The 24,890-nt window shown below is 45.5% G+C and overlaps 1 long non-coding RNA gene across 1 annotated transcript; it reads right to left on the bottom strand.

The window, feature by feature from the left end:
- Nucleotides 1-330: 330 nt before the first annotated feature.
- Nucleotides 331-24,890, bottom strand: LOC125914863 (uncharacterized). The gene is made up of 3 exons (XR_007455464.1): nucleotides 24,779-24,890; nucleotides 15,983-16,115; nucleotides 331-543 (listed from the first exon to the last, which is right to left on the bottom strand). It is a non-coding gene; the product is annotated as an uncharacterized LOC125914863 (long non-coding RNA).

Below are 24,890 nucleotides of genomic sequence, written 5' to 3'. Positions count from 1 at the left end.
GCCACCCCATAACCGTGGTTACAGTGTTCATTTATTAACTTGTGGCGTAGTGAACAGTTTATTTGTTTCTTGCCTCTCATTCTCCCAGTTGGTTCCCAAGGTGCCTGCAGGGAATCCCCTCTCCAGTTGGTTGTCTCCGTGCCTCGTGGCATCTGCAACATGTAACGCAGTTTAATAAATACAAGTAAATAAATAATTGCTCAACCTACTCAGCCAGGGAGATTGCCTTCTGTAGGCGAGTTCAGATGTTTTCAGGAGCATATAATAACCGGGCTGGGAAATGTTACATCAATTAAATAGGATGAACAAGTACGTGATGTGCTTGTTCACATTATATTTATTTTGTTTGGGATATAGTTGCAACCATTGAAAATAGATTTGCAGCTTGTAGTCAGTGATGAAGGAGATACTTTCTGTCGCTGGGAGGCTTCTTGAGAAGAAAATCAATCCCAAGTAATCTGTGTTTTAATTGTATCAGTGTCAGTATTTTCTCCATCTTGCTACCGCTCTTAAATATGCCATTCTCCATGCTTGGGAGGTTATCTAAGCATTAGAAAAAATGAGTCAGATAAAGCTAAAGAGACAGTTAAGTTTACTGAACTTCACAGAGAAAGGTTTTATTTTAATATCTGTTTCTTACAAGGCATACATTTCACACTTATGAAAACAATGGATTCTATTGAGATGTTGAGATTTTTACCTTTAGCGTGTGTTGGAAAAGGACATTGGATGGTAGGACATTCTGGGGGGGGGAAATCACATGGCTGTTTCCATGGAGACTGACAGAGGTACATCACTGTCAATCTCCCAAGTTTATCTGAAGGTCATTTCTAGAAGCCCCAAGTGAATGGCTCCCAAACAAGTCCGGCTCCTCCCGAGCCGTGCCAATGGTGATCAATATCTATTGTGAGGCGACCTGACCTGACCAGAGAGGTGAGACCATCACTCGATACGCTTTCAGGATGACACACAAGCCAAATGGGGAGTCAGAATTTTATGGCTGAAAGTCCGCACTTTAAAAGGATTAATAATTAAACATTTATTGAATTTTGTGTCCAAAGGATTCACAAAAACTATAGAAGAATAGGCTGTTCTCTTGATATATCAGATTGAACATGGCAAGATTTTAAATGCATTTTCTGTGTTGGATTATATTCATTTGAACTTGAAAGAAAGAACAGATTATAACTGCATAACTGTGGAACATAATATTGGTAACCCTTCTCTGTGTTTTAATTAGATCTTTAGTATGTAGTCATACTTAATTCTCAAACTTTGTTTCTTTCACAATTCACCCTGCACACATGTATTATTATGTACCTGTACACCTGACAATCTATTGAGACACCAATATTCATGGGATAAACTTGGGTTGTTTATATGTAATTATTTTTCTTATAGCTCTCTCTTTTTTTTATTCCAAAGAACGCTAATGTCTGTTCCTTTTCCTTTCAAAAAGCCATATCTGGTAATAGTTCTGATTTTCCTTAGAAACAACCATTATTTACTTTGACAATATTAGAAGCCAATGAGATTTTTGGCTGAGATGGAGTGATAATGGAAAAATAAATTCTGGAATAAATATCAGAAGATTTATCTATGTTTTTCTGTCTTACATAAACGTATCAAGTACATCACTAAATCTAATCTGTATCATTTTTAAAATGAGAAAAGCAATCTCATATGTTTTCTCAGGATAACTGGGGGTTTCGAATAAGAACCTCCGTGGCAGTGCCCTGGAGACCGCGATGAGGTACAAACACGTCTTTGTGACACACGGGGCTCTTCTCACCCCTCCCTAGACCGCCGGCACTGGTTGCACTCAAGGCGCCTGGCGATCGATGAAAACAGCACAAATTCTGTGCAACTTTGTAGTGCAGGAGCTTCTGGTTTAAGTTGACATTTGGGAAGCCGCCTCCGTGTAGCCGTGCAAGGTCTTATTTCGGGTGTATTTGTCTCTTTATATCTGCCTTTTCTCGCCCCACCCCACGTAGGCAGGCTTCGAGCTCCTTTGCCCCAGGTAAGAATGGAGCAGGCAGCCAACCAGAAGGACTTCCAGAAAGCCGACTTCGGCTCAGGTCATGATCTCATGGTTTGTGGGCTCGAGCTCTGTTTCGGGCTCTGTGCGGACAGCTCGGAGCCTGGCGCCTGTTCGGTTCCTGTGTCTGCCTGTCTCTCTGCCCCTCCCCAACTCATGCTCTGTCTCTCTCTGTCTCTCAAAAATAAATAAAAATTAAAACATTTAAAAAAACAAGTATTTCGTGGGCAGCTTCACTTCATAACCACCGTACAACCTTTCTCTCTCTATGAAGATGTGCACAGGAAAAGCAGAGCCGGTGACACCAACTTCCAGAGTCAGCCAAGACCCTCCCAGAGCTTCGTTCCCGTAGGAGCCAATGCACATCGTGTTCCGTTCCTATGTGCACAACCCGTACAACGTTGCCAGGGCTGGGAGTGTGAGGGATGTTACTCCCATGGCCAATTTAGATTGTAAGGCACCGTTGACCACGAAATGAGGAGGTTCTCCGTGTGGGCGTGGCCTGTTCACAGGAGCCACTTGGGAAGAGTTCTCTCTGTCTGGTTACAGAAAGGGAAGCCAGAAATGCACAGTGTGGGCAGGACCCAGGTGTCCGGCCCTGCGGATGGAGACACACAGGGCAGCAATGACTTGCTGACACCCGCCGGGAAACAGGGACACTCGTCCTACAGCCATGAGGAGGGACTTGTTGCAACAGCAGGGGTGAGTTGGGGAGGGAGCCGCAGCCACAGATGGCACTCCCAGCCACCCCCAGAGCCCAGCAGGACACGCGCCCTACTGAGCTGGATGCCCGAGGGGCGGGTTGTGGTCACCCTGCTCAACGGGCTAGGTTGTCTACGACGAGAGAAAACAAATAGAATCTCACTGAAAACTGCATCTTCCAGAAACGAACAGGAGGAAGACAGGCGGGTGATGCCTGGATGTGATCTTTGCAAACCACACTCTGCAGCAAGCAGCAAGAGCGTTGGGGTCAGGGGATTGGATTTTTCACAAATACAGTCCATACTCCAAGGTGACGGAGACCAGAGAGGGGGAATAAGAGACCATCCCTTCTCCGTCCAGAAGGGTGGCCATAAAGGACATTCAAGGATGTGGGTTTAACTGGTGAGCATCTCAAGTCAACAGACCGACAGTGGTGGGACCAGAGGAGCTCAGCACCTTAGCGGGAAGGCTGAGGCCAGGCAGCCGCACGTCTGGGTACCTAGCAAGCCCTGGGCGTGAGGAGAGCTCACGTGGTTCAGTTATGAGCAAACTGAAAACAGGGGATAGTCAGCCAATCTTCGGGCCAGAAAGAGAAGGCCACACCAGCCTGAAGGTTGGAAGGAAACCTGGAGCAGGAGACGATTTGCTACCAGGCCGGAGGGTTTGCCAAAGCCCACCTGTCACACCGGATGCCGGCCTTTGAGAAACGGGAGGCAGAGGCAGAAGCTGAGAGACCAGACCAGAGCCATGGAGACCGAACACGAGGGTAAGGGGCCTGCCCTGAACGTGGGGCTTGTTCTCATCTGATTAACCTGAATTAAAATCTGTAACATTAACAGGGCACAATATTAATGCAAACACAGGTAGGTCAGTGGAACAAAGAAAGAATCAGAAAATAACTTTAAATTTCTAAATTGTTTTTAAATGTTTATTTTTGAGAAAGAGAGAGAGAGAGAGAGAGAGAGAGAGAGAGAGAGAGACAATGTGATCTAGGGAGGGGTAGAGAGAGAGAGAGACACAGAATCCGAAGCAGGTTCCAGGCTCTGAGCCATCAGCACAGAGCCTGACGTGGAGCTTGAACTCACAAACTGTGAGATCATGACCTGAGCTGAAGTCGGACGCTTAGCCGACTGAGCCACCCCAGCGCCCCAGAAATTAACTTTAGAATTATAAGGAGTAGTGCATTTTAGACATGAAAAATAGATATTGTTTTTAAAGCATAAGCATAATGGACTATATTTGTGGATAACATTGGATTCTCACCGTCACATAAATACTATGACAAACACAGATCTGCAAAGAATGTGAGGCCATCTTCCAGCTTCAACAATTACAAACATTTTGGCAAACTTATTCTTCTGTCATCCTACTTGTTTCTTGTGTTTCTTCCAGCAAATCCATCATCACGTGAACCTAAATAATTCTCCAATATGCACCCACAACAGTGAAAAGTTGTAAAGTTAAATTATCACACCATCATCATACCCAACAAAAGAATATAAGCAAATATTTTACCTAATACTGAGATATTAAGTAGTCTTTTAAAAATGCTTTCTAGTAGCAATATAAAATATCCATGATTTCTTAAATGAAAACCACACAGTTCACCATCGCATCTCAGAATCACAATCTCTTTCAGATATGTACAGATTTGCGCAGAGGAAAGAAATTAGGAGAAAACGAAGATGATAGTCGCGATTATTGATTCGTGACGGGATGTTTGATCGCGCAGTTCCTTTTTACATCTTTCTAATTTTTCTAAATATTCTGAAATAAGCGTATACTTATTTTGTCATCAGAAGATGTTATCCGTAAAAAAGATTTTTGAATAGAAATTTGAATACGTTGTCAACCATAGAACACTGCTCTCGAAACCGACCCCCAGCATTTTAAAATATTTACTGAAGCATCAACATGAGTGTCTCTATAACACCCTAAATTTGTGTAATCCCGAGTAGACGCCTTCGTTGTATTAGAAGTTATTTATTTTTAATTTCATGGGCGATTTGTCAACAAGGTTCTAAACTTGACATCTGTGTACGAAAGACATAAGAAGTTCACCTTCATTAAACTGTGTTCAGTCTTTGCTTAAGGGCACGCCTGCCGGGGCGACCGGCTACTGGCATTTAGGGGGTAAATGAGGAGGCAGCCAGGGGAGTTTCACGTGTGCCCCAGGAGTGCGTACCCCAATTGCACAAGTGATCAGAGCTTTCCACAGAGCAGATTTATCAGACATAATATTAACAACATACCGGCCGGGGAGGCCATCTTCCTGCGCCAATGTAACACTGACTCATAAACTTTTCCTCGCTGGAGGATATTAAAACATTTCCCGGGGCCGCATGTCCAATCCTTCCAGAAGGCACTGTGGAGCTGCGTCACTTAATGTGCCCTCAGGAGATGCCACTTGTCCCAGAAATAATGAGTCTGAGTGAGTGATTTCAGAGAGCTTCACGCACAAGCTTTGGATCAATTTAGATTTGTAGCTGATTTTGTTTGATTTGCGAACGTCTACACCTGACTTTGCTTCCAGTTTGGTAATTTTCCCATAACTGGCGAAAATTTGTATTTTGTTCTGAAAAAGTGCCACTTCAGTTCTGTTAACATTTATTCCTGTTCCATTTTGATTTGTGGAACAGAAAAAAATAAACTTTTAGCTCCTACTAAACACATAGGAGAGTATACTCACAGATTTTGTGCAGTTTATAAGTCAGCAATCTGCACAAAATGTGAATGATCTGGGATGCCTGTCACATATTTTATGTAGCATTTTTTAATATGATTACTTCTTAAACCCATAATTATATCTTAGGTCGCTTTTATCCAGATTACAAAGAAAGCTTTATAAAGATACTTTAAGTATACATTTTAGAATTTAATTTCCTTACGATGTGTGGTATTAATTTAATCTACTTAATATTATTGTGTTCATAAGATCGTGCTCAGGGTTTCAGACAGACTTTAAACTATAATTTCCACTTTAGCAATAACCTTTGAACGTAATCTAAGTATCTCTGGGAAAGTGACCTCATGGTTCCACTTTGTTTGCTCAGACTCTGATTAACGGATGAAATGGCCCAATGTTGGGGGCGCCTGGGTGGCTCAGTCGGTTAAGCGTCTGACTTTGGCTCAGGTCATGATCTCACGGTTCATGGGTTTGAGCCCTGCATTGGGCTCTGTGCTGACAACTCAGAGCCTGAAGCCTGTTTCAGATTCTGTGTCTCCCTCTCTCTCTGCCCCTCCCCTGCTCATGCTCTGTCTCTCTCTGTCTCAAAAAATAAATAAAAACATTACAAAAAAATTAAAAAACATAAATGGCTCAATGTTGCTTTTTAGAGAACTTGTTTTTACACAGCTCGCTCGATTTTGTAGAAGGCAAGTATTTTTGAACACCTCTCGTTAAGAGGAAGCCATTTAAACATATAAAATTTAGAAATAAGGCCAATAGGGAGAAAAGTCATCGACTTTTAGAAATCCTGGAATTGTCCCTGGGGAACAGAGAAGAGCTTGCTGATAAGTAGAGGAGAAATGGATGCAGAAGACAATGTGTGACTAGTAAAGCCAAAACAAAAAAAAAATACAATGTGCATATTTAAGTTTCTAGTCTTCCAAAAGACTGATAAAAAAAATGAAAAAAAAAATCCTTTAAAAAAACAGGCCCAAATTCTGGTGTTTGAGAAATGGAGGTCTCATTAGCGGATCTTCGTGAAAGGAAGGAATGATCCTGGCAAAGTCGAGGGCTGTGTGAACGTCAAGAGGGTTATGAACAGCATGGAGTTTTAAGTGTCAGGTTCTCCTTCACTTTAGAGAAATCTGAACATTACCCAAAATGGCTTGGTTGCTAACGTGATGTATTATAGTAGTTTCATATTAATTTTCTTGCTCTATGTATGTCTCTCTCTCTCTCTCTCTCTATATATATATATAGAGAGAGAGAGATGATAGATAGATAGATAGATAGATAGATATAGAGAGAAACATCTGACCAACATCGCCATAAATAACCAGAACAGCCACACAGAGCATATACTGATTTGTCAGTCTTGTTGGCGTTGGGTGCATGGGGCTGTGGACGTGCGCTCAGCCACGCTCTCAAGGCCTGGGGACACTCCCCTGCGGTGGGTGTGGGTCGGCCACTATCCTGACCCACTGGTGCCTTCATCGGGATTCAGCTTCAAATTTCAGGACTTGCTCATACTCATTTTGATTTAATCACAGTTTAAACAATGTAAACCATTTGTATGGTTCTGAATATTAAAATACAGACTCTAAAGGTTTCTAGTCTCCACGATTTGCTCTCTTTTCTTAGAGGGAAACATTTGTATGGTTTTGGTTTCTGTCCCTAATTTTTATCTTATTCAGAGGCAAACAAATGTGTAAATATTGGTAGAATAATTAAAATTCTCTCTCTCTCAGGTGTCCTGGGTGGCTCAGTCAGTTGAGCGTCCAACTCTTGGTGTTGGCTCAGGTCATGGTCTCAAAGTTTGTGAGCTGGAACTCGGCATGGGGCTCTGCACTCAGAGCACGGAGCCTACTTGGGATTCTCTCTCTCCCTCTCTCTCTCTGCCCCTCCCTGGTTTGCTCTCTCTTTCTTTCTCAACAAATAAACAAATAAACATAAAATTTTTTTTTAAAAATTAAAATAATTTCCATCTACTTATTTATCTAGGTGTGACTTTTTAAAAAAAATACACACTGATTTATTTTTGAGAGAGACAGAGAAAGAGAGAGAGTGCACAAGCAGGGGAGGGGCAGACAGAGAGGGAGACACAGAATCCGAAGCAGGCTCCAGGCTCTGAGCTGTCATCACAGAGCCTGACGCGGGGCTCGAACTCCTTGCGTGTACAGATGCAGCACGGATCTGGACGGGGAAAGAATACGGTTCTAGACATTGACAATCATACAGCCCTTGCTAATCAGTTAGCGGTGTGTCCCAGAGGTCATTCCCCACCAGTGACAAGGGATCTCCCCGTCCTGTACTTACAGCTCCTCGAATGTCATGGTCCCCTGCTTATGGGGCTATTTTCAGCCTCGTTTCAATAAAACAAGTGGCAGTGAATAGCCTCTTGCACAAGTCAATTATGACTTTTTTTTTTTTTTTTTTTTTTGCCTGTTCTTCGCTTAGCTTTCACCAGAGGACACTACAAAGAACCAACAGTGCCCATTTCTGCGTGGGTCAGGTGGAGATTGATAATGACAGGTTTTAGAGCAGCTCTCAAATTCCCCCTTTGAAGTTCTATTTTAAAATGCTCTTCCGAAATAAATGCTACAGAACTACAATCTGGTTTGATTTTGCCAGAAACTATTGATATAGATTTTTTTACTAACAGTTCTAATATGCATTCCGTTCTCCCCTTAAATGCTGTTTGAATACCTCCATCGTCCTAGGACCTTACGGGACATCAGCGAGTAACGCAGGACAAGACCTTGGCCCGGGACGTGACCTCTGAGCCGACACTTAGCCAAACCAACGTCTGAGTGAGTGTGTTTTGCAGAAGGAAGTCATTAGGGGAGGAGAGGGCAGCCCATCTGAGAAAGGGCGAAGCAGGCATTCTGCTGGAGAAGGCGGGATGACGGGACACGGGAGCAGAGGTTAGAGGGCAGAGGGCCGAGCCCCCCGGACCGCATTGAACACGAGTCCATCCTTTCTCTGAAAGGGAGAGCAGGGGAGGGCCGCGATTTGGCTCACGTTTTTCTGGTTTCTCTTTGGGAAGAAGAGGCAGGACTGCCGGGGTTGACGTGGGGACAACTATCCAGATGGGGTGCCCTAGCCCTGCAGACGTTCTGCTGCGGTGCCCACTAGCGGTGGGAATTGTGGGAAGTGGTGACATTCCAGATGTTGCTCGAAGGCAGAGCAACAAGGTTTCCTGCAGGAATGGGTAGGAAATGTGAGAAAAAGATCTCAAGGTTGTATGGGGATTGGACCCTGTGGTGTAGATCAGGGAAAATGATGTCCACGCCCACATCTCTAGGTTCAGCAAGGTCAAAACACTAGTTCCTAGTGAATTCAAGTAATTATTTTTTCAGTTTGTGACATTAAAAAAAAAAAGTTTATTTATTTATTTTTGAGAGAGAGAGAGCATGCGGGGGGTAGGCAGAGTCAGAGAGAGAGACAGAGAGACTCCCAAGCCGTCTCTGTACCATCGGCACAGAGCCCAGCATGAGGCTTGAACTCACAAACTCTGAGATCATGACCTGAGCCGAAGTAGGACGCTCAACCGACTGAGCCACCGAGCTGCCCCAGAGTTTTTGACATTTAAAGCGAATGACGGTACGGCCACCCCTATGTTTTAGACTGAGGGTATTATTCGATGTGATAAAATGGACATTATTATAGGCTCTTACAAGTTGGGAAAGAGTAATTTCTAATCTATCCTTATAACCTATTTATTTTCTGCAACAAACACATTGCTCCGTCTTGAAAATCTTAGGGTCACTTGGATAAATGCTCATAAACACGTCAGGTAAATAGGCTTTTTGGTTCATTGCATCAGCTTTGGTTCATAATGGAAAAGAGAAGGATGTGATCGATACACATTTTTTATTTGACTAAGACCCATTAGAAGCTATTTTAAGCTTATTAATCCTAAAATACATGAGGTAACGTGAAGTTTGATGTTGTCCAGGTATAACTGGGTTCTTGCACTTGGAACCTCCCGAATACATATATGGTAAACTCGACTTTTTACTTACGCCTGTTTCCTGCCCGTGACCCCCTCCTAGGCTCTGACACCATCTCTCACCCTCCTGCTAGAGTCAAGGTAGGAGGCAACAGAAATTGGAAATGAATTCTGGCACACAGGCCATGTGGAGAGGCGTTTATGTCACACCTATTATCGGTGTGGGGCGTAGGGATTCAGGACGGTGAACTTGAGTGCTGGAAAACAAAACACGTGCGTTCCAAACATATGGTAATTTTATCGCGCTGATACTAATCTCTCCCCGTCACACTGATCACTAAACCGGGAAAGAGATGAACACAGAGTTTCAGCTCGTACTCTGTTTTCAGAATATCAGCACCGTAGTTCCGCTACGTCTGGAACGGAGACTCCGAAAATTTCAAAAGCAGTAGAAATTATGATTTTTTTCCTCATCAAAAGTTTAACTTCTTCCCTAAATGAAAAAAAAAAATTTTTTTTTGAGATGATTAGCTCCGAAATGGGCAACCAAGTCGACACGGGGAAGAACAATACTATGGGGAAAACGACAGTCAGACTCATTACTTTCCCAACGCAGAATCCCGCAAATCGCCCATTCATTTCCCCAAGCTACAGATTTGACTAAGCATAAGAATTTGAATATATTCTTGAGTCAATTCAAGGAACGCTAATGCGCATTCTTCCATTTCCCATAACGCGGACGCCGCTTCTCTGACAAGTGCAGATGAACTCCTTCAGACTCCGGCTCTGGCTCAGTTTGTGACCTTAGGCAAATCACATTTTTTTCTATTATAGATTTCTCATCTGTAAAATGATTATGCCATGTTCCCTCACATCTAGACACAAATGACTGTCTTAATAGCTCTCAGGCGCCATTACACTAAGCAGCATAAAATGCTAAAAAGAACCAGACAACCATTCAAAACAAAAATAAAACAAAAACTTAAAGTCTCCTCTGCAATTATGTCTGTCACTTTCTTCCCAATATCATCAAGCTGACAAAGTTGGTGGGAAAGTGGAATAAGGGAATGCGCCATTTTGTTCCTCTTCTGCCTTTCAGACGTGGATGGATGACTCAGGACATGGCCCACCCGACGGCAGATGCCATGTTCATGGGCCACCCCAGACCCACCCTGGACCCTCCGAGCTGGGGGCCATCTCTCATCACTCGTGGTGGCCACAAGCCAAGCTGTGTTTCTGTGAAGACACCTGTGTATTTGTGGAATGTGGATCTTTACGGAGGCAGCCAATATTTTCTCCTCCATTACTGCATATAATAACTAATAATGGGCAGCTACACCTGTTGGCTGCCATTTTCTTCTGACTCACTATGGTGCTAGGGAGGCAGAAGGACCTGATGAACATAGATAAACAGAGAAAGAAGCGTGGGGAACGCAAAAGCAGTCAAGGGAAAAATCCCTCACGTGTGCCCAGCCTTATCCTCGGTGATCGCCCCCTTGCAGATTTCTGTGGCCTTGGATTCCTCTGAGTTCATCACTGACATAACACCACGGCTTGATCCTGCCTTATCATGTTGCGGGAATGGGTCCTGCACCCGTAGACAGTCTCCTTGTCTGCGCTTCACTTCTGCCTCCTTTATCTGCCCCGTGGTGACGTTTTATACAGGAGCCGTTCCACTGCCGTGATAAGCTGACTTTCTCTTCCTATTGGCCTATTTCTTTTTTTCTAAAAGTTTCTAACGTAACGTAGTTCTAATGTAACGTTCAATTTATTATGGATGTCAACCACCAATTTCTCTCTTTAGGATACCTGTTCTCAAAGTTGGGTTCCACTTCAACATTTGGGGAGCTCCCAAATGAGGTGCGTGGCCTGCACCAGACCCTGAGTCAGCATGTGGGGTACAGCTCAGTGACCTGTGCCTATAGAGCCCCTGGGTGATTCTAATGCCCATGAAGTTTAAGCCCATCTCCAGGTGTCCCTAAAGCCCTTGTCCAGGCTCTGGTCTCAGTCAGTTTCCAGTCTTCTGTTGCGATCCTGGTTCTGTATACACTTGTGAAAACCTCTGTCCCGGCAGGGACCAGGCACGTCAAGCCGCTATAGACCCTCCCCGGGTCCTGATCAAAAGTATCTTATCTTATCTGTATCACAACCTTATCTGTTGTGGAAAGCACTGGCTCAACCATGAGTCTAGTGTCCCAGACTCAATCAATTCCCTTCCCAGCCACCCACAAAGGGGGCAGCCCCCAGGAGGAGCTGCAGGTCTGTTCATATCCAATAAGGGTGTCCTTGAAGGCTTCTGTTGAAGGTACCTTCTGTGGTAGAGTATTTCTAAGTTCTTGAACATGTAAGAGCACATTTCCATCATGGACTTTTTTGATGTGAGAAGTATGCTCCATCAGAGGTAGCCAGCCTAGGATTCAGTTTCTGTTCTCGGGTCTCAGTAACCCAAAGCTTGATCCCATCTACACCATTTACTATCTTCATAGTAAGATATATCCACTTGTCAGATAGAGCGGTAGTGGTAACCACTTCGTAAGATTGTCGTAAACGATAAATGCTAATGAAGCACTTAGAACAAAGCCGACATATATATAACATTTACATTTATGTTATATGGCATTTATATCACATTTATATTTATAACATTTATGTTACATGGCATTTATATCACATTTATATTTACGACATAAATATAAACAATTATATGTTATACGTATCTCCATTAACTCGAGGACAAGAAAAATGCATTCCCCAAATGCTGGGTAGGGTTCTCTTCATAAATCTGGCACTTGTAACACTTGGAGTCTGACACAACTTCCTAACCAACGTTCCACAGTCTTGAATGTACTTGGGTTACGTGGCTATATATCTTTTCAGCTCTTGGCAGTTGAGTTGTGCCTGGGGCTCCCCAAACCACGGCCGATCGCTTTCCATCACCAGCAACCTTTTCTAGTTATTCCAGTGCCCACTGCAAATGTGTCCATTTTCTCTCTTAGGTGTCATAAGATCAAAAGGCCATGTGGCACCGGGAGAGCTGCGCACATCATCCGCCGAGCGAAGACCAGTGCTTCCATGTTGGTCAAGATCCCCGACCCTCCCGTCAGGTCCTCTCTGTTAAGCAATGCCCTATGTCAACTGTGTGGGAAGACCCAGACAGAAGTGTACTTTTCTTCTGCATTTATTATTCAAGGCTGAGTAAAGATTTAAGGTTGAGCCTTGGCTTCATGGCCTCTAAACTTCAAGCCACACTGGCCACAAACACAAGAATTGAACTGAAAACTCTTTGCTTCCCGGCCATTTTCAATGAGTCGTGCAAGGAGCAAGAGATTCCCTGTCTGCTCCTTTACACGGATTCCCATACTGGCCGATTTTCCTTACTGCCATTGTCCATTGTTCCTGGGAGAACCTCCATTCTATGGTAAACAAACTAATTGCTTAAGAACAACGCCAGCAAAACAGCCAGAGAGATCGGTGCTTTTCAACTGGTGGGTCAAAACTATTAATGGGTCATAAAACTAGGTTGATTGACAGCAACCACACGAGTACAGATGAAGGAGAAGAAAATACAAAATATCAGAAAGCATCACACGGTATGTGTGCCTATGTTCTGAATTGTAATTTAAAAAGTATTTCTTGCTGTAGAGCAAAGTCAGAACTGAAAATCTGGTGTCATACGTCACCTTCTACGGGTATTTTGAAATAATATTCAAAACACACACTAAGAAGCACATGTCCGTACATAGGTAAGTGAGAGGACTTCCTTAGAAGCCACATGAAAAGCTGATTAGCAACTCCAGTGTCTTGACTGCGTTGCAAGGAGATGGGCACGTGGTGGAGAGCGAGCCCACCGGGAGGGCGGTTCCAGATGGGGCGACCCAGAGCTTCTGTTTTGTAGCCCCTGATGGAACCAAAGCTTGGGACGGGAGCCTGCCTGAGTGCAGAAATCAGGACCAGATCAGAAGTGGGAATCCTCGACGTCTGCCTGTGAGCTCTCGGTTTATGTGTGGAATAGACAGAAAATATCTCCCCGTCGTCAGAGAAAAAGATTGTGTGAAAGAGTTCGTCTCGTGTTCACTACATACACACAAACATGCACACGTAATCTTAGAAGAAAGCCTTCTGGAAATAAATACAAATATAGTCACTAAGCTAAAACACTCAACAGATGGGTCGCATGACAGAAAGTGACTGGGGAGACAGCAAGTGACTTGCAGGACGTGGGCAAGGACACCAGCTGTGGTGCGGACTCAACATCTGTCACCACACCCCATGTGGAGCCCTGATGGTGCAGCGGCATGAGGGGGTGATTACGTTTAGATGAGGTCCTGAGGAGGGGCCCTCCAGCTGGGCTCAGTGTCCTCACCAGAGGGGAGAAACGCATGTGCGCAAGCCCGGGAAAGGCGCATGGAGACGCATCTAGAAAGTGGCCATCTGCATGCCAGCTGGAGAGCCCTCACCAGGGCCACGGCCTTGATCTTGGGCTCCCAGCCTCAGAGCCATGAGAAACACCTTTCTGTTGTCCGAGCCCACCAATCTGTGGTATTTTGTTAGAGCAGCCGGGGCATGTCAGCATCACCTACAACAAAGTGTGTGACTATAAAACGTGATCGAGATTAAAATATTAGAGAGAGTTCAAGAGAAAAGTGGATACAAAGAAAAGATACAAAATCAACTTAGTGAGAATGTTCAAAGGAGATGATAGGCGGCATATGGGAGACAGTTCTTGAGAAATTTCTGGAATTGATGGGAGATGTGATGTCAACGGCCCAGCAAGCATCATGAAAACCAAAAGAAAGGAATGAAGATGAATTTACACTCAGGTAATGCACAGTGAGAAAATACCTGTAACTGGGAATGGAGGACGGTTAGGGCAATAAGACTTTTTAACGTGACAACTAAGGCCGTGAAGGCACAGAGAAACTGGGCTCCGGGGCTGGTGGAAAACAGCTGTTATTCCAGGTAAAGCTTTCATCATAGTTAACACCGTATTCTTATTTTGAGGGTAACGCACAGACGTTGTCGGACGTGGTACGCGCACGGATGCTCCGTGAAAGACTCCTTGAGAAGGAAGGGAATCGAGCCCAGCAGCAGCTCTAGAGGCTGGGGTCACGCAGCATGCTGAGACCCCTTCCCTCCAACAGTAAGGAAGAGCAGACCCCAGCCACGGGCGGGGGTAACACAACACCGGATGCACAGAAGTGACTGAAACCACCGAGGTGGCCACACCAGCCACGAAACAGCCCTGGAAGCTTGTGGTGTGAGCCTGAGCCGGCCAAGGCACAGCCGGTTTATCCTGGGGATGGGCGCAGGTGACAGCGTGGTGGCACGGAGCCCAGTCTGGGGGTGAAGGCGTGAGGGCCCTGTGGCCCGGACTGCAGGGGCCAGAGCGGTTCTGGGGCTGGCACTGGACTGCTGTCACCCCAGTCCACCTGCACAGCCTCCCCGGTGGCTCGGAACGCAGATGAGGTCACCACAGTGAGTGGCACACTGCTATCGGGGGACAGAGGAAACAGCAGGTGTCACACTTACCCTCAGAAACCTCAGGTACTCCCTTTTCAGACAGTGCGTACAAAGAAAGTGGGTAAAATATCTAAAGTGATAAACGATGGACTCTGTAAAATGAGCAAGGGGCAAAAATATAAGAACTTAGTAAGAAGATCATAAAAAATGAAATAAAAATCTTAAATGGTGAAATACATGTATACAGTGTTCAAGCTATGCTTAGTGACATCGGGAACCCAGTGGAAACACAGTGGACAGAATAGGAAATCGAGAAAGGGGCGAGAGCGGGACGTAAACAAGCCGCCCCAAGTTTCAGAGCAGCACGAAGATGTAAGGTGCCAGGAAGACCAAGGGCGAGGCTCCTGGGAAGGAAGGCAGCAGGCTGGGGACACCTGCTCAGTGCTAGAGAAGAGAGCGGCACCGGCGGCCCTCCTGGGCCCTGTCTGGGAGGCCGTCGATGCCTTAAAGTGCAGAGAGCACAGTTTACATCAAATCAGGCCGAACGAACCCAAATCCCTCCGCGTGTTAGTGAAGCCCCGTGGCGCTCACGACAGACACCTAACTTTACAGCACCTGGAGACAAGTGGGGAACGCTCACAGAAGGGACACTGTTCCAGTGATGGCACACTTAGAGGTACAAAGACGGGAAGCTGGACGTTGAGTTCACACAAAATACTTTGAGCTCCACGAAAACTGAGTTCATAAAAATAAATCTTTTCCAAAGCGATTCGTAAAGAAATTGCCTGTAAAAGAAAGAAGCTCTTGGCAGTTAGATGGTCTGAGAAACGAGGAGGAATGACAAGCAAGGAAAATAGGGAATAGATCGGTAAAGATAAAGAACCGTTTTCTGTGTCAAACAATTCTATTTTTGAAAGGAGTGGGGCACCTGGGTGGCTCAGTCGGTTGAGCGTCTGGGTCTTGATTTCAGTGCAGGTCATGATCCCAGGGTCGTGGGATCGAGCCCCACGTTGCGCTCCGCACTGAGCCCGGAGCCTGCTTGGGATTCTCTCTCCCTGTAAAAAATAGAGCGCTCTCTTTCTCTTTCCCTCAGTAAATACATACATACATACGTACATACATACATAAATAAATAATAGAACTGAAATACTAACAACAATACCTGAGCCGGGAGGAGGTGATTATATTCTCATATTTTCAGGAAGAGAATGATGATTAGTTATAGGATGTCTTATATGTGGTGAGATTACACAGCGTGTCTTTCAAATAAAACAAGCAGCATGTACCTTTTCAACCTGAAAGATTAAAAAAAGCAAACGATGAGCATAAAAAGAAGCAGAAAGTGGGACAAAGGTAGAGTACAACAGCTAAGTGTAGCAGGAAGTTCACATTTATCAACAAAGACAATGAATCAGAATGGATTTCCAAAGCACTTTGTGCAAATTAATTACACCATACACACACACACACTCACACACAGATGGAAACTACAGTTTTTAGTATTTAGATGATGCATATGTGAGGCATAAGGACACAGATGTGTGGAAATTAAGAAAAATAAGTAATATAGTAACGAATAGGAAGGAATGAATAGTAACAAAATAGTAACGAAATAGTTTACGAAACAGTAATAGTAACGAATAGTAACGAATAGTAACGAAAATAAGTAATATAGTAACGAATAAGTAATACAGTAACCCAGATGCTAGCTGCCTCACAGCGTTCACGGCTGCCTGTCTTTGACAGAATTGAATCTAGGACCTCCTGTGATGCAGTGGCTGACTCTTCCCCTATGGGAAAATACTTTTTCTCTCCTCCCACATAGAGGCCCTAAGGAGCACTACATAAATTTGCTCCCCTGATTGACACGCTTTTCAGTTGTCTACGCATTCGTTTTGCGCCAGCCTCAGAAATCCAGCACGGCCGAGTCTGCTCGGTCCACTCAGGTTGGTCTGCTCACAGGCGTGGTTCCCAGTGGGGACCTGTTTGCAGCACGGAGCGGGACCAGGCACTGCCCAGAGCTCTTCTGTCCTTGCGGGACACTTAGCGATCCAAACGCGGGACTCACTGTCAACGGCCATCCTAGTCGGTGTGGCAAAGACGTCACTACAACGTTGCGCCTGGTGTTTATTTGCCTGCAAGGTTTTCACCTTCTTTGGTCACAGTCCTCATGTATCTTCTTCCTGGAGGACAGACAACACTTACACTTCTAGGGTGTTTATGGCAGCTAATGGTCTCCATTTTTGTGGCCAGAAAATATGTTTATTTCACGCTTGCTTCATCATTCCGTCTCTTTGGGTTTAGAATCGTAGGCTGATAGTTACTCTGTCGAGTATTTTAACGACGCTATTACACGGGGATCTAACTTCCGTATTTACTGTTGAGAAGCCAGCTGTCAGGCACAGGAAAACTGTCTTTTCTTTCAAGCTGCTACTAAGACCTTTATTTTGGGGATTGGGGTCTTCTGAAGTTTCATTAAGTCTTTGGTTGTGGATTTTTTTCTGCTTTATCCAGTGAGGTAGTATTTTGGATACATCAAAAATTAATATTTTTGTTAATTCTGGAATGCTCTCAACATTATTCTTGGAAATATAATCTCTCCCCCATTTCCATCTTCCCCATTAACACCTACGGTAGCTCTGACTAGATGTTTTGGGCACCCTCACTCTGCCCTCTGTGTCCTTGGACCTCAATCTTATTCTGTCTCCCCCTGCCTTTTATTTCTTTTGTGTTTTAGTCTTAGAAATGTGTTCAGATTCATCGTCAAGTTCACTACTTATCTGTTTAACCAACTATGGATTTTGTTTTAATTTCAATGTGACAAAGATATATTAAAATATTATATGCATTCAAACAGATAAGGGCTCAGTTAGCCCATGGAAAGATGTTAAAGCTCTACATAGACAAAGAAAAATAAATTTAAGACAATTACTTTATTTATATCTCTGATCAGATCGACAGGTTAAAAATAATAAGATTTTCTGTCTCTGGTCGTGTGGCAACTAGAGTTATGATAAACCCCTCCCAATAGAAAATATTCTTAATTGCTGGGGGAAAATATGAACCGATTTAAAAAAATTGATCTGATTTGATTTAAGCTGGTAACCAAGCTGGGGAAGACATATGTACCAGGGAAGGCACACAGATGAAGACAAATAAAACTAGAACTAAGGTTTATGAGTGCTGACGTTTTGGGGGTGGTGGGCACTCTTCCGGGAGGTTGAGAAGGAATTATGGGCCGCACGGACCCAGCACAGTCCAGGGAAAATGCAGCATCTGCCGTGAAGAATTGGAACTCCCTTCTGGTTCCATGATCTCGTCACTCCAAAGGGGCAAGGTCTTCAAGAACACAGCGGCACAGTCGTTACTAAATATTTTTACGGTGTGCGTTCACTGCTCCATTATAATAAATCTTACACTTTGTCAAGATTATTTGAATGTTAAGACATCATGAAGGAGACAAATGATCACAGCAAGACTACCTAGATCTCTTGGAATACCCAGGACATATTATTTGAATGATTATTCCCCCAAATCGCACATGACACGCAACTGCATCTCCGTGTTGTCATAAACAGTAGATTTGGGAACGACTCTGGCCTGCATTGTTGCGTGCGGTCCACGTGCCTGGGCGATAGATAACATGACTTCAAGCAGACGCTAATGGGAAATATCGCAAAGTTAGAACCTCGGTGGGTTTTGATCATTTAATTTCATTCCCAACAATGGACATTGAACAAATAACAGTTAGGTGGTTTGACGAGCGCTGGTCTATAGTTTGTTCTAATTCCACTAGAAAAGTCAACTGTGGTATGAATGGCATTGAAGCTTTCTGGAGAAAGGCAACGTCACCTCCGGTTTGATCACACTGGGGCCTTCACTCCAAAACCGTGTGTAACTACTGCCATCTGCTGGCTCGGGGCACTTGACAAATGTACTTGTAGGTTTTATTCAGCTTCCAGAAAAATCTATTCCCAGTCCCAAAGAGTGTGGCCTTTATTAATCTTCCTAAGAATATAAACATACAACGTATCAGAAAATAAACTAAGAGCCACATGTATACTGACTATCGGTGCCATTTGTTGATGACAGAGAAGGCACTTGTACCTTCAGTAGACTCGAGATAACCCGGTGAAGCCTTGTTATCATCACACAGGGTGAAACGTATGGTCAAAAGTGACATTTGGTGTAATGCATTGGCACGTCTTTAATATGAAGTATTGTACGTATTAGGTATTTAATATGTTTTAAACATCAGGGTTAAATACTGTAAAATATAAAATGACGCCTTACACACAGTCTACTACTTCACTGTTAAGCAAAAAGGAGCAAGAGGAAGTCAGGGGAAGTTAGGGTTCATTCCAAGGCTGGGGTAGGAGAGGGTGTGTTCAGGCCGGGAGGGCTTCCTGGGCACGGTGGCGCTGCCCTCCCCCCCCTCCCCCCGCCCCTGCCGAGGGCTCACATTCCCAGGACGGAGGACTAGGGACACGGGATTAACAACATGTCTCCAACGATGCAGAGGTGTGGATGCGGGGCTGGACGTGGGGGAGAGCAGCTGACTTTTGCTGGACGAAGTTGGATATGAGGAGTACATCAGACGAGGCCATGCACAATGAGCAGAAGTATTTCAGGCACGGAGGCCAGGAGCAAGCCCGCCAGATGGGGCCCCGGCTGCCCGCACCACGGGGTCTGAAGGTGCGTACCGCGCTCGGGAAGCCAGGAGAGCCGGTGTCGGCAGGCTGCCCTTCCAGAGGCCGGTGCTGTGCCAGAGAGTCTGGGGAGTAACTGCGTGAGTCCTTCTCTCTGGGACTCACAGACTTTGAACACCGGGCAGGGAGGGGCGGTGACAGAACGAGGCTGGACTGGCCACTCGGAGTGCCTCGCGCACAGGAGGCAAGTGAGCCACACGGCAGGTGCGTGGCCAGGCAGAGTCTATGGCAGGCTGGGAGCTGGGGCTGGTCTGGTCCCAGCAGGACGGGACCCGGAGCATCAGCCCAGACGGCCCCCCTTTGCTGACCGGGGCTAGCAACTGCCTCACCGCCTGGGTCCTGCCCGGGACCTTCCGCTGGAGGCAGAATGACTGCCATCGCCCCCTGCGCGTTCCCTGCACCCCACCCCGAGTCACCGATGCCAGCCCCGGTCTGTGACAAGCCCCATGTCTTACTGCCGCTGCGGGCTGTGCTCTGTCCGGCATGGGTGAGCCAGTGACTGGGCGGAGGGTGAACACAGGTGAGTCGGTGCTGGTCTGGAGGCCGCGGCAGGTGCAAGCGGGGCTCAGAACCCTGTGCAAGACCAGCCCTTCGGTGGTGAGCAGAGCAAGCAAAACTTCTGAGTTAACCTCGGGGGACTCGTCAAATGCTTAGGAGGGACCGGAGGAAGGAAAAGAGTTTCAGAAAGTGTAGCGGCCAACGGTGTGGATAGCGGATTATGGCGATAAAGGCAGACAGAGGCAAGACGGGAAGTTGGAAGAACAAAAACCAACGCAAGAACAGTCTGTTTGGGCCGATGACACGGGAGCCCGCTGGCCACCGTCTCTCTGTCTACGCTCACCCTTCTCCACTGCGCCCGCCTTCACCTGATGATAATTCTCGGATGTTTATCACATCCTGACCTCTCCCCCGAGCTACGAAAGTGGGCGTATGGCACGATCTAGATGGCTTGTCCACTCGCAAGACTCGATGAAACCTTGAATTCACAGTCCACGTCTGAGGCTGAATTAATCATCCATTATCTCGGTGGCAAGCGGCCGCCTGTTCAGTTGCTTTATCTGGATGGCTAGGAAGCATCCTGGGAACCAGCGCCTCCCTTACACCCCGTCAGTCCCAACTGATTTTGTCCCCCAGCCGCCCGGGAATCGGTCCGCCTCCTCGGCTCTGTGGCCGCACAGCAGTACAAGTCGTGAAGGAGTCTCCCCAGGGCTCCGGGATAACCTCCTAACGGGCCCCTCTCCCCTCCTTCCTACCCGCCTCCATCAGTTCTGCGCCCTGCGCCGTGGCGATCGTTGGGAAGTGGGATCCAACGAGCTGTGCGTTCTCCAGCAACCGTCGCAGGACCACAAACAATGCAAGCTTAAAACAAGGCTTCATATAGACATCAAGTTGTCTCAAGACTGTTGGAAAACCCGGAAAGCAGCCGTCGGGGTCATGTCACCGCTACGGTGACCTAGATGTCTGGAAGCAGCACCGCCTCATAGCCCACAGTGGGGTCCCCGAGGGCGAGAGCTGTGGGGGTGCCGGACCCACCACAGCCCCCCCAGCAGCGGGAGCCTGCGGGTCCGCTCACCGCCAGAGCTCGCCTCCCGACCACACCTGTGCATCGCCGAGGAGCCTGGCCACTGTGGGACGAGGGAATGTGTCTTCCAGCTTCCGCACTGTGAGGAGAGTACAGAGGGATACCTGCAAAGGCATCTGCTCCGCTCTAATATGATCTCCCGGAAGTGCCCTTCAACTTGGAGCTTGATGAAGACAAGGGATTTGCTAAGAGGGACGGAATCCACACACCGCGCCGAAAACACGCAACGGGTCAGAAGACACCATAAAGCTCAAGTGATGGGCCCAAGGCTTCCGGGACAGGCTGGGGGCGAGTGTCGTGGGGTGGCTTTGGGAAGAGTCTAGAGCTGCCTCCCTCACCCACACACCTGTGCAAGGAGGCCAGCTCCCATTTTAGGGCCCTGACTGCAGACTCGTGCTCCGTGCTGACGCATCTTCTCTCCACTGAATCCTCTCTGAGCATTACTTCTGTCTGATCTGTGGGCAGAGGGCAAGGTTCCGCTACCCTACAGCAATCTGCCTGGCCCTTGTGCCCTCTGTGCCCCCCAGCAGCCTTGTTGATAGGCGTACGTCCTCTTGTCAAGTCCGCGAGTTCACGCTGTAGCGAGGGAAGGGACGTGCTGGAGGCCGGTTGCCAAGAAGTGTCTCTTCCTAACTGGATTCCAGAGAGAAAAGAGCCCTATTTTGGACAACCCACAGGTGCCCTAACGCTGGCAGAGAAACACCTTCTAAGAGCTCCTGAGGCAAAGGTCAGGTCTCCTGAAATTCCCCGCACGCCCGGTATCTGTGTACGTCAGTAGACATGGGGCACGGAAAACAGCCTAGGGCACAACCTCTGTCCTTCCGTGCAGCAAGGGAGAAAGGCATTTGCAGAAACAACTGGCCAAGATGGGAGGCCTCCCGCAGGGGAGGGCGAACAGACCCTGCAGCCACAGTGAGTCACTGCTGGAGGGACCAGCGAGGCTCCAGAGAGCTTTGAGTCTAGACTCAGGGTCGCCTGGTCTTCAGGCAGCATATAGAGGGACAGCAGGGGCGGAAATATTTTTCACCCATTAGCTTATGAGAAGGTCTAGCCAGACTTGAAATTATTATGCGCTGAAGGAGTGGGTGAATTGATCGTTCTTGAAGTCGGATAATGAATAGGCGGGATGTTGTGCGTGTTGGAAGTTTTCCACAATAAGAGGTTACAAAGAAATACAAGGACAAACTTAAGAGACAGATTTGAGCAAAAAATTCAAATATTTGTTTGATAACTTTAAAAGGGTCAGCATATTTATTAGCCAGTGATTTCGGAGAGGTGATCTATGCGTGCCCAGTGATATTAATATCCTTTGTCTTAAAAATACAGCAAAAAAACTCAGCAACAGACAACTTACAACTAACTTAAAGATTTCCCGGAAAACTGCAGATCATTGTCATATGTTTACCTGCTATGTAAACAGTATCTCTTATTCTAAATTACATCAGCTTTTATAATTTTTACCTACATTGGCATTTTTTTTTCCCTAAGCAAATGCATTGTTGATGAGGAAAGGGATGACCCAGAAGCTGGCTACTTCTAGAGAGGTCTCCCGAGCCCAGATTTTATATTGGTGGGAAACGGAAGCCTGATTTCTCTGCAGATTCAGGTTTGGCACCCTTGTTTCCACTAGAGGGCCCTGTGGATAAAAGAAAATTCTTAAAATCCTAGCTTTCGAAGCTACTTCAAACGTTTGCCATCTTACCAGTCATAATCTCTCGGTGATTTTAGCTTAATACTCAAAGATAACTTGTTTTTTATGAAACCAAGAAATAGTAAAGTCTGAACATCTCCAGATACTGTTTTCCCCCTGATTTCTTACCTCACTGTCAATAGTGGCTCTGAGAATGTTTACACGATCACGAGTCTTTATCCTTTTCTTTGGTTATCAGGAGTTATGATCAGCACTAATTATTCTTGAATTTGAAATTCTCTGATGAACAAATGCCTTACTGATACTCCAAAACTCAGTTCTTTCATAATTTAATACTATTCCAAGATTACTTTGAAAACATTAGTGACAATGTATGGCACACAGAATGTGAGTTCTTAGATGGGATCTGTACTCACACCGATTTCACTATTTACCTTTCATCTAATTTTAAATGGCAGAGGAAAAGGTGATGTGAACTTGATAGACATTTGTTTTTTACATAAGCGTCCGTATATCACTATATCTGTCAATGTGTTTGAGCAGGCTTTTTCATTTTTAGGCGTCAATGTTAACAAGTTCCGCAGAAGGGGCAGAAGGGGTCAGTACCCAGTGTTCCTACAATCTATTCTCTAAATCATCAAGTTTTCAATAAACAGGAGAGTGTAACCTAGACATGGGGGAGGGCTGAAGCATGTTGCCCGGGACAGAGACCTGACTCTAGATTTAAGAGACAAAAACTTCCAAACAGAGTTATAAATATGTTCTGATAACTGAAGAGATCCATGCTTAAAAAATTAAAAAGAATCGTATGAGGCTGCTGATAATCATCAAATGGAAACTATCAATATAAGGAGATATAAACTGTATTAAAAAAAAAACAGACCAAATGGAAATACTAGTTTTCAGAAGCACCATAACTGAGTTGAAAAATTCACTAAGGGGATGACACATAGATTTAAGTTAAGAAAAAAAGAATCAGTAAACTTGAAGATGGGTCATTGGGGATAGAATCCAAAGACAAGAGAGGCAAATGGGGGCAGCCTTAGCATCAAGTAGGGCACAGTTAGCCCAGCAACACAGTGTAATGGGAACACCAGAAGGAGAGCTGGGAGGGACGGTTGCAGAGAAACTATGCAAAGAAATAATGGAGTGTGACCAGGAAGCCCAGCCACAGAGGCCACGTCCCACGCCAGCCAAGTCACCGATCAGGTCCCTAGCACCATCTAACTTTGAGAAAACTGGAGGAGGAACCAAACACACGTCTCAGAAAGGAGAGATGTGATGACTGACGAGAAGAGTTAAATAGAGAGCCTCAGGCTCGGCCAAGCGGAGGAGAGGACGGTGAACTCAAAGACGGCTCATTGGAAACTATCCAGTCAGAGGAACAAAAAGAAAAAAAGTGCAGAAAGTCTACGGATGCCACGAAAAGAAATAGCTTACACATTGTGAGAGTTCCAGGAGAAGAAGTGAGGGAGAAAGAGACAGAGGGCTTATTTAAAGAAATTAATTTAATTTAATTTAATTTTATTTTATTTTATTTAAAAAAATTAACGTTTATTCAATTTTGAGAGACAGAGAGAGACAGAGTGCGAGCAGGGGAGGGGCAGATAGAGAAGGAGACACAGAATCCAAAGCCAGCTCCAGGCTCTGAGCTGTTAGCACAGAGCCCGATGAGGCGCTCGAACCCATGAACTGCGAGATCGTGACCTGACCTGAAGTTGGACGCTTAACCGACGGAGCCACTCGGGTGCCCCAAATAATTATGTTTTAGAAACTATAATACAGTTGTCCAAAATCAAAGAAAAAAAAGGATTTAAAAGCAACAAGAGAAAAATAATTTTCTCACAGATGAGGGAAACCCCATCGGCTATCCGCAGATTTCTCAGCAGAAACTTTGCAAGTGGGAGGGAATGGCATGACGTATTCAAAATGCTAAAACTAACTAACTAACTAACTAACTACCTACCTAGTCAACTAACTAACAAACAAACAAACTGCCAACCAAGAATACTTTACCTGGTAAAGTTATACTTCAAAATGAAGGAGATAGAAAGTCTTTCTCAGACAAATGGAAGCTGAGGGAGTTCATCATGAGACCCACCTTACCGGAAATGTTGCAAGGGGTTCT

This window comes from Panthera uncia, assembly GCF_023721935.1.
Source record: "Panthera uncia isolate 11264 chromosome D3 unlocalized genomic scaffold, Puncia_PCG_1.0 HiC_scaffold_8, whole genome shotgun sequence".
NCBI classification, from domain to species: Eukaryota; Metazoa; Chordata; class Mammalia; order Carnivora; family Felidae; genus Panthera; species Panthera uncia.
The sequence above is the reverse complement of the archived record's forward strand: the minus strand, read 5'-3'. Positions and strand labels throughout refer to the sequence as shown.